Source organism: Gekko japonicus, unplaced genomic scaffold (genome assembly GCF_001447785.1).
Source record: "Gekko japonicus isolate JY-2015 unplaced genomic scaffold, Gekko_japonicus_V1.1 scaffold1583, whole genome shotgun sequence".
Taxonomy (NCBI): domain Eukaryota; kingdom Metazoa; phylum Chordata; class Lepidosauria; order Squamata; family Gekkonidae; genus Gekko; species Gekko japonicus.
In genome coordinates, this window is record NW_015167096.1 from 63,953 (window position 1) to 80,233 (window position 16,281).

General features: G+C 44.0%; 1 protein-coding gene across 2 annotated transcripts in view; it reads right to left on the minus strand.

The window, feature by feature from the left end:
• LOC107111864 (dynein light chain roadblock-type 2) overlaps nt 1-16,281 on the minus strand; it is a 139,537-nt gene that overhangs the window by 35,519 nt on the left and 87,737 nt on the right. The window contains exon 1 of one of the 2 annotated variants that reach the window (XM_015412912.1): nt 2,845-2,887. The exons of the other annotated variant lie outside the window; for it this stretch is intronic. The gene's annotated coding sequence lies outside the window, so the exon portion shown is untranslated. Of the gene's footprint in view, nt 1-2,844; nt 2,888-16,281 lie in introns of those variants that run through there. 2 annotated transcript variants of the gene reach the window in all.

The following is a 16,281-nucleotide window of genomic DNA, read 5'->3' on the forward strand; positions in this document are numbered from 1 at the left end:
AAAGAGTGTATGAGAGGACACTCCCACCAACAGTGAAGGTATGACCCTATACTTCCACAATTTTTCCAGCAAAGAGGAATAATTGATGAATATATTTTGTGTAATTCTTCTGGCGTATAATAGAGAAATTAATTTAAAAGATTGTAGATGAAGAGTGAAATTTCTTGAGAGATTGACTGGTGAATTCCATTTTTCCCCCCAAAGACTATCCATCAAGTCCATATGTAGATCTTCCTGCCGACGAAGTTGATGTTTCAGTGGAGATTTATCTTCTGCTAGTAGTAGAGCCTTATATAATTTGGCCATCAAGCCATTAGATAATTCATCATACATCAACAAGACGTTCTCGAAATTAGAGTAAGGTTTATCAAAGGTACCTTTAGAAGCTAAAAATTCCATCAAGGTCTTGAGATGTAAATAGCTATGCCAGGTAAATTACATGCCTGCTTGCTGCTCAAAGAAAGCCTTGTCCCTTATTTTTCCATGAGATACAAGATCAATTGGACGCAAAAATCCCGTTTGCTTCCAGTCCTGATAAGCTTCTGGCACCTGATTAGTTATGGTGGTGAGCGGTGAAATTCCTGAAATCAGTTTTTTCCTTTTACAATCCCAGATCTTGAACATAGCCTGTAGACATGGATTCTCTCGGAAGGTTTTGGGACGACGTGAAGATATCATCCAGCTAGCTTCTTGCAATGAATAAGGTATTACATAGGTTTGTTCCATTTGACACCAGACGGGTAAAACATCTTGCTGTTAGGATCGAAGCGTGATAGTATGTACATAGACGAGGAAAATCAAGACCACCAAGGGAAGACAGTTTAGTTAGAATATTTAGATTAATCCTTGATTTTTCCCCTCCCATAAAAAGGAGAAGAGAGTCGTTTGCCAAAGATGAAGATTCTTGTCCAGGATATGAATTGGAAGAGTTCGAAAGAGGAACAAAAATCTAGGTAGAATAAAGCTCTTGATCAAATGAAGCCAATCAGGCAATGAGAAATTATGGGCTCCCCAATCTTTTAATTGTATTTTTATGGTTTCATATAGTTTGCCATAGTTATACTGAAGAAGGTTCTTAAGATATTTAGGAATTTGAACTCCTAAATGCCTCCATGAATCAGTATTCCATCTGAATGAAGCGATTTCCGTGATTTGAGTTTGCAGATTAGAGGAAATCCAAATGGGGTATAATTCAGATTTAGACGAACTGACTTGAAGACCAGAAATTTTCCCAAACTCAGTTAGAATACATTTTATATGTGGTAACGAATGTATAGGGTTAGAAATATATAACGTCAGATCATCAGCGTAGAGATTGACTTTATGCTCTGTGCCTCCTAAAGATATCTCCGAGAAGTCCTTGCATTGTCACAAATCTTCTGCCAGTGGTTCTATCACAAGCGCGAACAGCAGAGGCGAGAGGGGGCAGCCTTGCCGTGTGCCTCTCGTAGGATGAAAGGGATAAGAAGAACAACCATTCACACGGACTCTTGAAGTAGGATTTGCATAGAGGGCCGTCATAGTTTTTAGAAAATTATTACGAAATCCCATTTTTCTGAACAATGAAATCATGAAGGGCACTTCCACAGAATCAAAAGCTTTAGTAAAATCTAAAGCTAAAATCACAGAATCAATCTTTGAGCGGCGACCATGTATGATGACAATGAGAGTTCTCCTCACATTGTCTGATAGTTGACTTTGTGGAATAAAACCAGTTTGATCTTCTTTAATATAGGTTGCAATAAAGGATTTGAGCCTTTTAGCTAGAATAGATATAAATATTTTTGCGTCATGATTGAGTAACGCAGTAGGTCGGTATGATGCCGGGTCTGTAGGATCTTTATCATCTTTCGGCAACACTACAATATTGGAGTCTGTCCAAGATGGAGCTGGATTTATAGGAACAACGTGATTATCGCCTGCTTTATTCGTTGACCCTGATCTCTGTTTTAGATGGTTTCAAGTTGTTTAGTGGCTTTTTAAAATTGAAATAGTGTGTGTTCTGAAATCTGATTGTAAGCAACCTTGAACACTCTACATGGGGTGATGGCACTAAATAAAATTAATAAAAATGGTCACATGTTCCTCGCTTCCCTGAATGCTGAGAAGTTCCAGGGCAGCACTCTCTGAGTTTGGTTCCCCTTTTGGATGTGACATCAGCACAGCTAAGAGCAGTTTTATAGTATTGACTGGTTTTACAAATAGGTAGGCAGAGTAACTGGGCAATGGACTGCACTGTAAGATGTTTTACCTTCAGCCAGATCATAGCCTTTTCTTTCTCAATTTCAAAACTGCCAACTGCTGTTTCTCCTATACAGTCTCCCAAGCACAGCTCAGACCCTGCCCCTGCAGGTAAATTGTGCAGTTAGGAAAAATCAACAGCTTCTAAAGAACATCCAAGAATATCCGCATCCTTTTGTGTCAAATCTCTAATTCCCATCTCAAGTGACTAAGCAAAACCCGTGTTAGACCCATTCACAGTAATCAGACAGCAAGCCCAGAGTGGTTTGCATCGTTTTCCTCTTCCCCATTTTATCCTCACAAAAGCCCTGTGAGATAGTTGAGCCTGAGGGTGTGCGACTGGGCCGAGATCACCCAGCCGGCTTCCATAGCAGAGTGGGGATTTGAAACTGAGTCTCTCAGATCAAAGTCTGTCACTGGACTCAGTATACCACAAAAAGCAAGAGCGTCCTTTTCTCCCTCCTGCCCCAGAGTTTAAAGTTACATGTGATTATTCCTCAAAGATTATACCACTAACCATCTGAAAGGTTCTTTTTTCACTGGGTGGGTGTTATAAGCAATTAAACAGACCTGTGTTGTAGAAAGTACCACATACTAGCTTACCAGCATGGTTAGGTTTTTCAGTTGAGGTTTTGTTCCATTTGCTTGCCATTTGCTTGCCATTTGCCCACTCACAATGGGTAAACCCCCACCCTTGATCCCAGTCCCCTGCACGCCATTTGCCCACTCACAATGGGTAAACCTTGATCCCAGTCCCCTGCACCTGAGAAATTGAGGAGTGGGAAAAAAATGAACAGAACATGGCCTTTAGGAATCCACCCCCCTTGTCTCTGTGGTATTTACCACAGAAATTAGGAGATATTCCTAGACCATCTCCCAGAAGTGACATCATCACATTCTCACCACACTTCACCCTCCCCAGCCATTGCATTCAAAATCTCCTGGCCTTTCGCAAGGCAGTGCTGGCAACTCTAACTGGGGTGGAGACATTGGCCAAGGCTTTATCTATGGTGGTGCCTAGAGATGGCAGCCATCTTGTAATTCCTGTTCATCCTTCCTAAATTATCAATTCAAAGTGTTCACTCAGTATCTGGCCATGAAGGCTAGATGCCATCAGGCTGATATGTATTAAATTTAGTCAAGAATGACATAAGGGTGGTCCACAGGCCATGTGATCCAAGATGGCTGCTTGTCCTTTGTGAGAATTCAACTTCTCTGAGTGCTCAGAGTCGCAGTCCTGGTATATTTTTGGATTCCTCATGGTAGTTGGAGTTCCAGATTGAGATCTGGTTAAAAAGCACATTTTACCAGCCCCTCTGGTAAGGAGGCTGTGGTTCTTTTTACTAAGGTAAAGATCTGTTGTATGGCATTCACACCTCCGTCATTTCAGACAACACCACTGTAAAATAGATACTATATTGGAGAGAAGAGCTGGAGCTTGAGTTTTGATGAACGCATGAAGCTACCTTATGCTGAATCAGACTCTTGGTCCTTCAAGGTCAGTATTGTCTACTCAGGCCGGCAGAGGCTCTCCAAGGTCTCAGGTAGAGGTCTGTCAAGTCACCTACTGCCTGATCCTTTTGCTGGACACAACGGGAATTGAACCTGGGACCTTCTTCCTACAAAGCAGAGGCTCTTCCACCAAGCCACAACCCCTCTGTTCCGTGCCATCCTGGCCTGTACCTTACAGAACATATTTGCACTAGAAAAATGTTTTAGAAATCTAAGGGGGGGGCGGTGTTATCCCTCTTGTTAGGAATTAAATATTCCTGACCAGGGATGATTTCAAATTTCTCATCCATGTTATTTCAACCCCCCAAAGGCCTCATTCTGATTTTGCTTCTCCCTGTGTTAATTAGATCTGTGATTTTTATTTTTATACTATTTTGTGCTTCCTCGCACTGAATTTCCCCATTCCCTGTGTTAATTAGATCTGTGATTTTTTATATACTATTTTGTGCTTCTTTGCACCGAATTTCCCCGTAATTTTCCAGCATTTGTGCCTCAATGATATATGTATGACATATGTACATGGTGCATATAAACACCATCAATATTGTGTGCACAAAGCTGTGCAACAGACATACATGATACAAAAGAATCTACGAAACCAACAACGAAAAGCAAGGGCTGAAAACTGTTGACAGAAATATAAATGAATGTAAATGAAAACAATATAGGGGAATTCACTCTCCCATATTCAAGTTATTAGGAATCCCTGTTAATTCCTCTACTTCTGTTCTGCTCTTATGGGGTATCTTTTGCAACAATCTACTTTACTTTGGATTCAGATACAACATTTTGTGTATTTTGTGTGTAGGTGTCACTGTAGGATTTCAACGTTTATTTCTTTAAGCAATGAGTAACCTGTGCAGAACGAAGAACGTTGGGGCCGGATTGAGTCGTTCGGTATCTGCGCAGTGCAGCCTTGCCGGTTGAATTCCTTCTTCATATGTCATCATAACTTAGTGAACCTCTAAATGCTTTGGCTCCTTTCTCCAACTCCCTGACAGCTTGCTAACCAAATGCATTATTCAGTTCAATCCCTCTGCAGCCTCTGGGCTGCAGAGAACCGACGGTCGGCGCTAAATCTGCGTGGAAATCTCTGGACATGATGTCAGAATAACATCCCTTTGATGGGTCTGGCACTTCAAGAGTGCTGTGCAGGAAAGCAAAGTAATAAATAACTTACAGCTTTGACATCAGAGAGGAGCCAGGCCCCCTTCTGATATGCTGTCTTTGGAGGCAAACGCTTGCTTGCCTCACTTTTGAGCGGGTACAGTGTTTCAATTGGCTCAGGCATAAATAAAAGCAAATGAAATAGCCACTGGCATAACGGGGTTCCTAAGTAACTGAAATGTAAATAAGGATGCGTGTCTTTCCAAACTCCATTTGCTTGGAGCGTGATTCATGAGGTTCCTTACGGAATTTCAAATGGATTCCTGGATGCATTGTCAATAGCCCAATGATCCATGATGCAGAGAGCAGCAGCTGTCTCCAGGTGCTGAATGCTAAAGGAGGAAAGGATGGGACTTTCTGAAAGTATTCCTGTGGCTACCAGCCGACACCCCCTTTTCATGCATCTCTGTCTGCTTTACCAGTTTCCCTGGGATCAGTCTATGGGGTAGGATCTTCTCCCCCCTCCCAACTCTGCTTTAATTTCTTCTGATAAATTTGTCATGCCTCTTTATCCAAGTACAACAGATCCAGTACTCTCAGCTTCCTAATAGGGATGCACAAATCTGTATATGCTGGGGTTTCCTTTTGTTCAAGAAATCCAGATTTTCCCCATCCAAATTATTATTATTTTTTTTAAAAAATCTGAATCCAGCTTTTGATTTGTTTGATGTCTTGGTTTTGTACATTGTGCATGAAGTGTTGCATATTATTAAAACCTTTGGGGGGGGGATGAATGTGTGCACACTGTTCTGCTCTTTAGAAGGGAGAATGTGTTGTAGGAAGTGGCCACAGCATGGCACACAAACTAATCCCCCCCCAAAAAAAAGTTTCCAAAACCCCAGAAAGACAGGGGATTTCCCCCTAACAATTATAATCAATTGAGGAAACATTAGCAGACCATTCCAAGGCATCAACATAACAAAGGAACAATCAGCCAGCAGAATTGCAACATTGGGGGAAGGGGGAAGAGGTATTTATTTTTTAACCAATGCTAGCCACTACATTGGGGAGTTCTTATCCTTCTTGAGCCTATGGGCAGTGGGAATTTTGGGATCCAATAGGCACCTCCACAAAATGGCTGTCATGGGGGTTGGGGCCAATCACAGAATATTGTAAGTTTCCACAAAATGTTGTGTTTCCAAGTCCATCATCCTAGATACAACGGAGGCAGTTTCTGAACATATGCACCTTGCAGGCACAAAGGTGATGCTGCTGGGCTATCCTGAAGCATCACCTACTCTAACCAAGTTGAGAAATGCCAGGATTTGGCTCTTTGCTCTGGGAAACAAAAGACATTGGTGGACTCTGTGGCACCCTTGGGTGCCAATGCTGGGGATCCCTGCACTGGACTACGCTGACTCTTCTGCGACAGGCAACTATTTTGGTTTTGCATTCTGTGACAGGTGGCTTTGTTTTTGTACTTAGCAAGAACTTGGCTCCACCCACTGTTATGGACTCAGTGATTTATATACGGGTGCTTTTATGAAGTAGTCTCCTGGTTAAACAAGTGGAAAGAATGCCATGTGTCTCTTTGCAGCATCAAGAAATCAGATTTAACTTAGCATCAAAGGACTTATTATGGGAATGATGTAATTAGGTCACTCTGACTTCTCCCTTTATGACTTGGAACTTTATGGACTTCCTTACCATGGATGATGAGAAATGACTCAGCTTCCAAATCCTAGCTGGAGTTTGGGGCATTGCCCTTCTCTGTCCAGTGGGCTGGCAGGGGAAAAGTCGGCAGAAATAACAGCAGAGTTCTTTCCTTTTGGCTGGGCCGAAGGGAACTGAACAGAATGTTTCCAGCTCTTTGCCCCTATCCTGGCCACCTCCCTCCTGCTTGACTGAGCTTGGAAGGTGCTCAGGGTTCTGAAATATCTGTTTGCATATGTTAATTCTCCTCTCAGTGTGAATCACACAGTTTATACTTGAGCTGTCTAGTGAAAGAGAGGGGCTGCTGGCCTGACCTGGTATAAGGCAACTTCAGATGTGTAGCAGATCTCTGGTTATTTCTGGGCAAGAACCAAAAGACTGTTTTGATTTTGACTAGCAAACTAAATGATTTGGGTCCAGGGTACATGGAGAGTTGCTTACTCCCATCAAACCTGCTCATTTCTGGACCTTCTTTGGTGTCTCAGGAGAGGTAACTGGGAATGATGTCTTCTTGGATGTGGCATGTCACCCACATACAAGAGAAGTCCTTTCTGGTGATGGTTATCTGTTTATAAAGTTCATTGTATAGAGTGAAAATCTGGATGAGTTCCTGATCTCTTCTTGCAGTTGGTTGGTGGTGCTGGACCAGTTGTCCTCCACTGCTCACAGCCTCTAGGTATGGATCCTTGATGTTAGGGAGCTGTTCCCCAGGTGCATGGGGTCCGTGTATGGTTATCTTAGTAGTAGAAGTTGCTGATGCATCCTGACTGTAAATTAGTCTGGCTTCTTTGGGGCATGCAAGAGATGGCATAAATCCCAGAAATGCAGGGTGCATGCTAAATATTATGGGTCATGTATTTGAAGAGCATCATACAGGTACTCAGACTATGTCCTTTATCCAATATCAGTCATTCTCCATCCAAAGGGGTTGTTGTCACAGCAAGACTGGAGACCGGGCTAGTATCCAGGCTCACCTGGAAGAAATCAAGTGGCAAGATCTTCTGGCCATCACTGAATTGTCCATTGCATCGGACACCTGGGGAGATCTAGTACCCGCTTGTGGCCCACTGGCCTTGTCTACTGCTGGACCTCCTGATGGCACCTGGTATTTGTGGCCACTGTGTGACAGAGTGTTGGACTGGATGGGCCATTGGCCTGATTCAGCATTGGCTTCTCTTATGTTCTTAATGGGTAACCTTCTGCCCCCTCCAAAACTAGAAGGGAGATGCCATGGCTGCATCTCTTCACCTTTAAAGTTAGGAGAGAGCAAGTCTCTGGTTCACCCTCTGTGAGCAGAGCAGGGTGAACTGAGAGTGGCTCCCTTCCAATGGGTTAGGAGAGCGAGCTGGTTTCCTCTGTGTGTGTGTGTGTGTGGTAGCCTGTCCCCTCTGGGGTTAGGGGAATGGTCCCAGTTTGGCTCCCTCTCCTAGGGTTAGTGGAGGCTAGCTGGTTCCTCATTTTGGCAGTGCCCTAAGATCTGCTCGATGTCTACAGTCTGCTTCATGATGTTGGATACCATCAGCTTACATACGAGTTAGTAGGCTCTGGGTACAGGCTTATTCTTGGGCTCCCAGCCACCTACTTGGCTATGAACCCTATGCAAGACCTCAATGTCGCAACCTCAGGCACTGCTGACCGACGTATTGCCAGCATTGTTCAGACAAGGGCTTACCAAATGCTTCCTCTGCTCTCCGCCTTCAAGAGTCCTGTGTCTTACTTGATATTATAGAGGTATCTGACTATTGTTGGCCTTTGTGCTTTGTATAGGAAGAATCTATTAGTTATTTTCTTGCTGCCAGAAAGGCCAGGGACACCATGGGACACAAGAGCCATTTTAAAATCTGCATGCCTGCTCAGTTTTTGCAGAAGATGCTGACAAGACTGAGACTTAAGGTCATGACCTGTGACTCTGCTTCTCCTCCGCCCCTTTTATTTTTTTCTTTTCCACCTAAGGAAGGCTTCTGGGGGACTCAAAAGCTTGCCCATTGTTTTGCGTTATTTGGGTTGGACGTAATAGAGGGTATTATGTGGATTTTGTTCTTGGATTTCCCCCCTGGTTATAGTTGCTGCTACCATTTCATATGCTGTTGATATTTGTGTTGATGGTGTATATTTCTTGTAAATTGTATTCCTTTTTAAAATTTTATTGTAAATTGTCTTCCCATTGTAAATTGTAGGGTTTCCCCTTGAGGTGGTGGTGGGGGAGAACACCAGGCTAAAAATATTTTAATAAATGAAATATTCTTTTGATGTTGCTGAAACTTTCCAGCTGTTTTACCATCTGCTTCTGGTCTGAGGTCTGTTTTATGCAGTTTTATTCTGTTTTTATGTCCCTTGGCTAGTTTTAATGGCTTCTTGTTTTTATATTGATAAGTTAATTATTTTAATTGTTAGCTCTGGAGAGGCGGCATAGAAATAGTGGTGGAAAGTGCCATCAAGCTGCGACTGACTTATGGTGACCCTGTAGGGGTTTCAAGGCACGAGACAAACAGAAATGGTCTGCCATTGCCTGCCTCTGCATTAGCACCCCCTGACTTCCTTGGTGGTCTCCCATCTAACAGCTAACCTGGGCTGACCCTGCTTAGCTTCTGAGATCTGACTAGATAAGGCTAGCTTGGGCCATCTGGGTCAGGGCTAATGCACAGGAATATCCTAAATGAATTCTTTCATTTGTCAGCTGCCTTCAGTACAGTATAATTGGAAAAAACCCTGATTCTGTATGATGTGAAGAATCAAGACATATGCTAGTGGTGATGCAGAGCTCATTGCTGACCCTTGAAGGTCTCCATAAAGTGTTTGACAAGCTGATGGTAATGTATCCTTTTATATGTCTTTGGGAAATGTTGTCCTCCTTTGGGTGACTCTAGCTGCCATCTCAAGGACACTTTCTTGGGAGTAAGCACCATTGAACAACAAGGGGCTTACTTCTGAGTAAACCTGCTTAGGCTAGTCCCTTCGGCGAAGTAGGATCTCGCATAAAGTATGGTGATCACAATAAAAAGCTCCCTCGAAATCTTCTCTGATTTCTGTTCATTGTGGAAGGTAACGTAAGGAAAGTGATTGCTGGATGTTAAAGAAAAAAAGCCTTTGCTTCTGCTGGTGTTTTATTATCTGTTTTCAGCCAGCTGTGCTGCCATTTTTATTATGGCGAGATGAATTATTTTGATTATTGGCAATTGGCTCCCTTCTTATAATTTTAAGTTCTTCATTTAGGAATTGTCTCTTCTCACCTCATCTACATGAATGCAAATTCAAAGCATTTTGCCAGTATCCTTCCTCCTAGCAGCTGTTGTGCAAGGGAAGGAAAACAAATAACAGCAGAAAGGCTTGACAATAATTTTGATGTGAAACTGTTCTCCCCATTTGGGTGAGCGGCTGCATAGAACTCTCCTATTTCTGAGCCGTCTTTCTTCTTTTTGTCTGTGGAAATGCCTTAGCAGTAGGCGTGATTTGAAGTTCATTCTGTTTTGTCAGGTGCAGGGTCCAATTTTGGCTCACAGTTGCTATTGCCATCAAGTAGGATTTGAACCCGGAGGCCCTTGTGAGCTGTTTCCCACAGCAGAGTATGGGGGGAAAGAAGCAGTTTTGACTTTTTGACTATGTGAATACACCCCAACAGCTCATTAGGGGTTTTGTTTTGTGGGGGGGGGAGGGTTAGCAATACTTACGATACCACAAATAATCCATTCAGTTCAATCAAAATAAAATGTTTAATTTCTCTCTCTCCCCCTCTCTTCAAGGAGCCCAGGGTAGCATAGATGGTTCTTTGATCACCCATTTTATCCTCATAACAACCCTGCAAGGGAAGTCAAGCTGAAAAATAGCGATTCATGTACAGAGATGTAGGGATTCAGGGCAAAATGGAGATTTGAACTTGGGTCTCCCTGTTTCACTCTGACATTATACCCATTGGACATCACAGGCTCCAAAACTTAATATATAAAGACATTTTCAAGGCAAAAGCAAACTAAAATAAAATGTCTCCAATGCTCCCTAAGCTCTGGCCACTGAAAGCCAAAAAAGAAACTATCGGGACCAGGTTTGGAACACTGGTCACTGAAAGTGCTCAGTGCCTGAGCCTGATTTAGACACATTGCTACCATGCAACTTAGCTGTTGGCATTTTATGTGTCTGGCATCTTACTTAAAGTGGGTTACTTCATCTATAAGGGACTGTGGTGGCTCAGAGGTTAAGATGCTGAGCTGCAGACCGGAAGGTCTGTAGATTGGCAGTTCGAGACCTGAGTGCCGCATGATGGAGTGAGCTCCCGTCTCTGGCCCCAGCTCCTGCCAACCTAGCAGTTCGAAAGCAAGAAATTGCAAGTAGATAAATAGGGACCACTTCGGTGGGAAGGTAACAGTGTTCCGTGTGCCTCCGGGTTTAGTCATGCCGGCCACATGACCACAGAAACGTCTTCAGATAGCGCTGGCTATTTGCTTGGAAATGGAGATGAGCACCGCCCCCTAGAGTCGGATTCGACTGGCTTTCAAGCAAGGGAAATCTTTACCTTTACCTTTTTACTTATACATACACCATTAACATTAGGTAGGAGCCATGGGTTAGAGGTAGCTAAGCTGAGCTGGCCCTGGTTAGTACTCAGATGGGAAATCACCAAGGAACAGCAGGTTCACTATGTAGCGACAGCCAATGGCAAACTAACTCTGAATGTCACTTGCCTTGAAAAATCTATGGGGCCGCTATAAGTCAGCTGCGATTTGAGAGCACTTTTCACCGCTACCATAGCTTAGAGGCAGAGCACGCTAAATCAGGCACTGTGTTTGAATTCAGATCAAATAATATAAGATTTCCATCTATGATCTATGGTGATTAATCTGCAGTGGCTCCTTCATTTATTGTGGAGGGTCTGTGGCTCAAGAGGAGGATTGCCAGCTCTGGGTTGGAAAATACCTGGAGATTTAGGGGGTGGAGCCTGAGGAGGGTGGGGTTTGGAGAGGGGCGGGACTTCAGTGGGATATAATTCAATAGAGCTCATCTTCCCGAATGGCCATTTTCTCCAGGTGAACTGATCTCTACCGCCTGGGGATGAACTGTAAAAGCAGGAGATCTCCAGCCATCACCTGGAGGCTGACAAGCAGATCATCTGCTTTGTAGGCAGAAAGTCCCAGGTTCAATCCCGGGCATCTCCAGTTAAAATAATCAGGTAGCAGATAATGTGAAAGATCCACAACTGAGACACAGGAGAACACTGCCAGTCAAACAGACAATACTGACCCTTCGTAGACCAATGGTCAGATTCAGTATAAAGCAGCTTCCTGTACCAGCCAGTGATGGATATGTGTCAGCCAGCCCTTGGAACTATTTGCCAGGAGAAATGCGTTCCCACAGTTTTAGAACCCTGTATTGCTGGGTTGAACTGAGGCAAGCCAGTTATTCTGAGAGATTCATGCCTCCATTCATTCATTCATTCATTTGTTCATTCATTCATTCAGTGTAAGAGCACAGAGTAGAAAACTGTTCACCCACTTTTTTATTTCCAGATGTTTCCTGCATCTGTAAGCTCCTTTCTAAATGGCTTGTTAAGAAGTTCTTTAGGTACATTTATATATATATCAAGCTTTTACGTTGCTGGTATTTTGGGACAGGAATAGTACATTGACAGCTTGAGTGTTTCTTATGTTCACATGAGCACACAGGAGCAGACTGAAAATTGACTATCTCTGGCATCTGATTTTGGATTTGTGCTGGATATTCGTGGTGCAAAAAGGTAGAGCTACACATTTTGTAGTAATATCTCCTATAAAACTGCTTTCTACAAAGCTGTTTCATAAAAGCAATCTTCATTGTAGGGAGTAAATCTTATTAGAAAACAAACCAAAGTTCATGTGGAAGAAATAAAGCTGTATGTGATACGCTTTCAACTAATGACAGCTGTGTATTCTGCCTAGTGCTGCCCCGCATGAGAGCTCTCTGAGACGGTTGAATCACAACCTGGAGTACGAGAGTCAGCTTCTGATTTGATTACTTCAGTATCCCCTAGTGAAGTCCATCTCGGACATAGCATCATGTTGTTAGCCAAATTGCTTTATTTACAGCAATAGGCAATTTATAAATGGGTTCTTGCCAGTTTATACCAAGGTCCTGTTCCCACCAAGGGTTACCAGTAAAGGATTCGAGGCTGTTGTGGTTAAAATAGATGTCTTTTAAAAATATCTCTCATACAAACAATACTGATGCATGCACACATTCAATCAAGTTCCTACTTATCTGTCTTGCAGCTTGGTTGTTCCAATGAAGAATAGAGGGAAGAAATGGAAAACTAAGGAATTCACACACGAACAGAACCAGCCGGAACATGTAGGCAGTAGAGGCAAGGGTTGGAGATAGCAAGTGGGACTCAAGAGCAATGTTCCCTCTAAGCTGTGAAGTCTTGTGAGCAAAAATTCTACTTTGTGAGCTACTGGCATTAAAGTTATGAGCAAATGATTTGGCTACTGCATAAATTAGTTTGCTCTGGAGCCCTCCTTCCTGAGCTAAGACAAAAATGTGTGAGCGGGAGGCTAAAAAACTGTGAGCTAGCTCACACTAACTCAGCTTAGAGGGAACACTGCTCAAGAGGAGTAAAAGCAGACAGAGGTCGTCTTGGGGGGAATGCTAGCTAGGAGGAGTCAGATGATTGGTTCTCTCCTTTTATAGGGGGTCCAAGAGATGGGTGGTAACTGTGCCAACCTCTTGACCCACCTACCTGTTAATCTGTCCCAAAAAACAATCCTATTGGTTGCATGTGGGAAGGGGAGGTTACCTAAGAGGGGTGGCCAATATTGTAACCTAAAACCTTACTCGAAGTATGGCATCTGGACAGGTGTGAAACCTAGGCGTCAGGATGCTCCATTGTAGTGCTGATGAAGCTGGCCATTCTATTGATAACCAAATGTCCATATGGCAGGAAATTCCATACCAGGAACAAAGTAAGTGATGGGTAGTACGTGACTATAAGTAGCTGTGTCATGGGGGCTGTCTCTTCCTAGAGTTGTTGTTTCCATTGCTCACAATAATGGAGGTTTGTGCTTCTTCACCAGGCTGGGTAGCTGAAACCTCATTTACATGTAAGGCATGTGCAGGCACCCTCTATGTGTAGCATCACAACAGGTGACCTAAAGTGTACAGCATTCTGAGCCTATGTGTATGTGCACAGACCATTGTGTGTAGCAATAAATAGTCCATAAAACAAATATCAAGATTATTCTCTAACAATGTATAGTCAGTGCAGCTTGCAGCTGCTTTTTCCCCAGCCCAAAGATGAAACTACCTCATTTATTAGAGAAGAGGCAGTATGTCTCAGGATTTAACATTTGCATCATTAAATCAACCAATGTGTATAAAACATGGAATCCTTTATGGTGTGTTTCCCTCCTGGTGCCTGCACACTCAGACGCATCCTTTAAACAACTGACATTGATATATCTAATAGGCAAGGCGCCCCCTGCATTCAGATATCTAAATCCGCACATCGGGGGCACCTAGGGGGCCAAGAGATTTTCCTGCACATTTGGGGCAATCCTCAGATGTGCATAAAAATCTGAAATCTATTAAAAAAACTATAGGGGGGATACTTAAATCCCCTCAAAAGTAAAGGAGCATTCCCTGCGTATGCGCAGAGAACACACTCACCAATCTCCAGATGTGCAGAAAAATTTGAAATCTATAAAAAAAAACTATAGGGGGGATACTTAAATCCCCCCAAAAGTAAAGGAGCATTCCCTGCGCATGCGCAGAGAACGCACTCACTACTAGGAACTGTGGCAGAGCCGTTCAGGGCTTGCTGCCGTTGCTGCTGCTGTCGTCGTCGGCATGGAGGGAGAAACCTTGGCAGGCCAGTGGCTGGGAGCCATAGCCATTGCTGCTGGGGGGGAAGCCTGGCTGGCTCCGTGGCTATGTGCCACGCAGGGCTTGCCGCTGTTGCTGCTGGCAGCAGCGGGGGGGGGGGGGGGGAGCCTTGGAGGGCCGGGGCTGATCCAGGGACGTTGTTGTTGTCGGCAGGGGGAGGGGAGAAGCCTGGCGGCCCAGCAGCTAGGAGCCATTGCTGCTGGCGGCCACAGTGTGGGGGGGAGAAACCTCGAAGGGCCGGTGGCTAGAGCTGCAGCCGTTGCTGCTGTCTGGGGGGGACCTGGTGAGCCCAGCGGACCGCCTGCTGGGCTCTCCTGCGGCCGCTGCCTCTTCCTCCTCCTCTGTGCGGAGCTCCTTCTGCTTTAGCAGGCCAGCCACCCAGGATCCATGGGGAGTTACCCCCCCTCGTGAATATCGTAGGTCCTGCTTCTTGTCAGATAGAATGTGCTGCCTTCTCTTTGTACCTGTGCAGTGAGCAGTAACTGTTCAAGAAATGATTGCAAAAACTGACTGCAAGATTGATTGAGTACATGGGTGGCTGCCACAAGCACACCTAAGTAGCAAGTCTCAACTCAGAACTTATTTCTTTTTACTACGTTATTTTAAAAAGTGGAGGCAATGGCAGCAGGCAACTGGCAAAGGGAGGGATGCTGCTGCGTGAAAGTTGCCTAATCATGCAAGAGATCAGTTCAGTCATGGAAATGGACATGTCTAAACAGATTGTGAAATAATGATGATGATGATGATGATGATGATGATAATCTTTCAATTTATTGATTGCTCAATCGTTGCAGAGCTACTGGCTCTGAGCGATTTACAGTTACTCATGTGTTGACATGGGACTAACAATGATGGGGGTAAGGGAGGACAACATATATCATTTTTAATCACACACACTTTACAGTCGACAGGGAGTTTGGTCAGCTGTAAGCATCAGACGTGTTCTGGTAGCATTCTTTAGTCGGCGTTGCTTGATGTCATCAGCATTTTTCTCAGTCACAGCGCACCACTGCCACCGTCTGCCCGGAATGGCCCATTGCAGGCTTTTCTTAGATTCTGCGTAGATCTCTCTTGGCTTTTGAGCTTATGCGCGGACCTTCTGTTTGTCGGCTAACACTTCCCACCAGGGGGGTTAAGTGTGCCCACCCTCTCTAAGGAGTGGTACCCATTTTATCTACTCGCCGAAGCTTTCAAACCGCTGGGTGGATGGCGAGCTGGGAATATGGCTGGTAGCTCACACCAGTGCGGGGCTCGAACTGACAGCAGTCCTGTTCAGCTCAGATGTTTAACCAGAGGAAAAATCCCCTGTGCCACCGCTCCCCATGGACTGGCTGCCTGCTCTCCATCATTAAGCAAGATGTGAACTGAACTGGTGTTTATGTATAACTAACTGTATATGTATGTATAACTGGTCCATGGGGTCGCAAAGAGTCGGACTCGACTGTGCGACTGAACAACAACAACAAATTACCACATCCTTTTTTGTTGTTGTTCATGTAATGTCATCATGAATGGGTTTGGTGCTTCTCTCATTTTCATGGCAGGTACTGATGATTTGATTGATGAGCCAGTGTGGTGTTGTTAAGAGTGTCCAACTAGAATCTGGGAGATTCAGGTTTGGTTCTCCACTCTGCCATTGAGACTTTTTGGATGATATTAGGCCAGTCACACACTCTTAAGCTTAACTTACCATACGGTGTTATTGCGAGGAGCAAATGGAGGGAAAGGAGAATGTTATAAACCACTTTGGGTAGAAAAATGGAGTACAAATAAATATCTCTTAACATTTCAGTGTAATTCATGTGTAACTTTATATGCATAATGCAGTTCTATTAATGCCCAAATGATGCGGGAAAACATGGT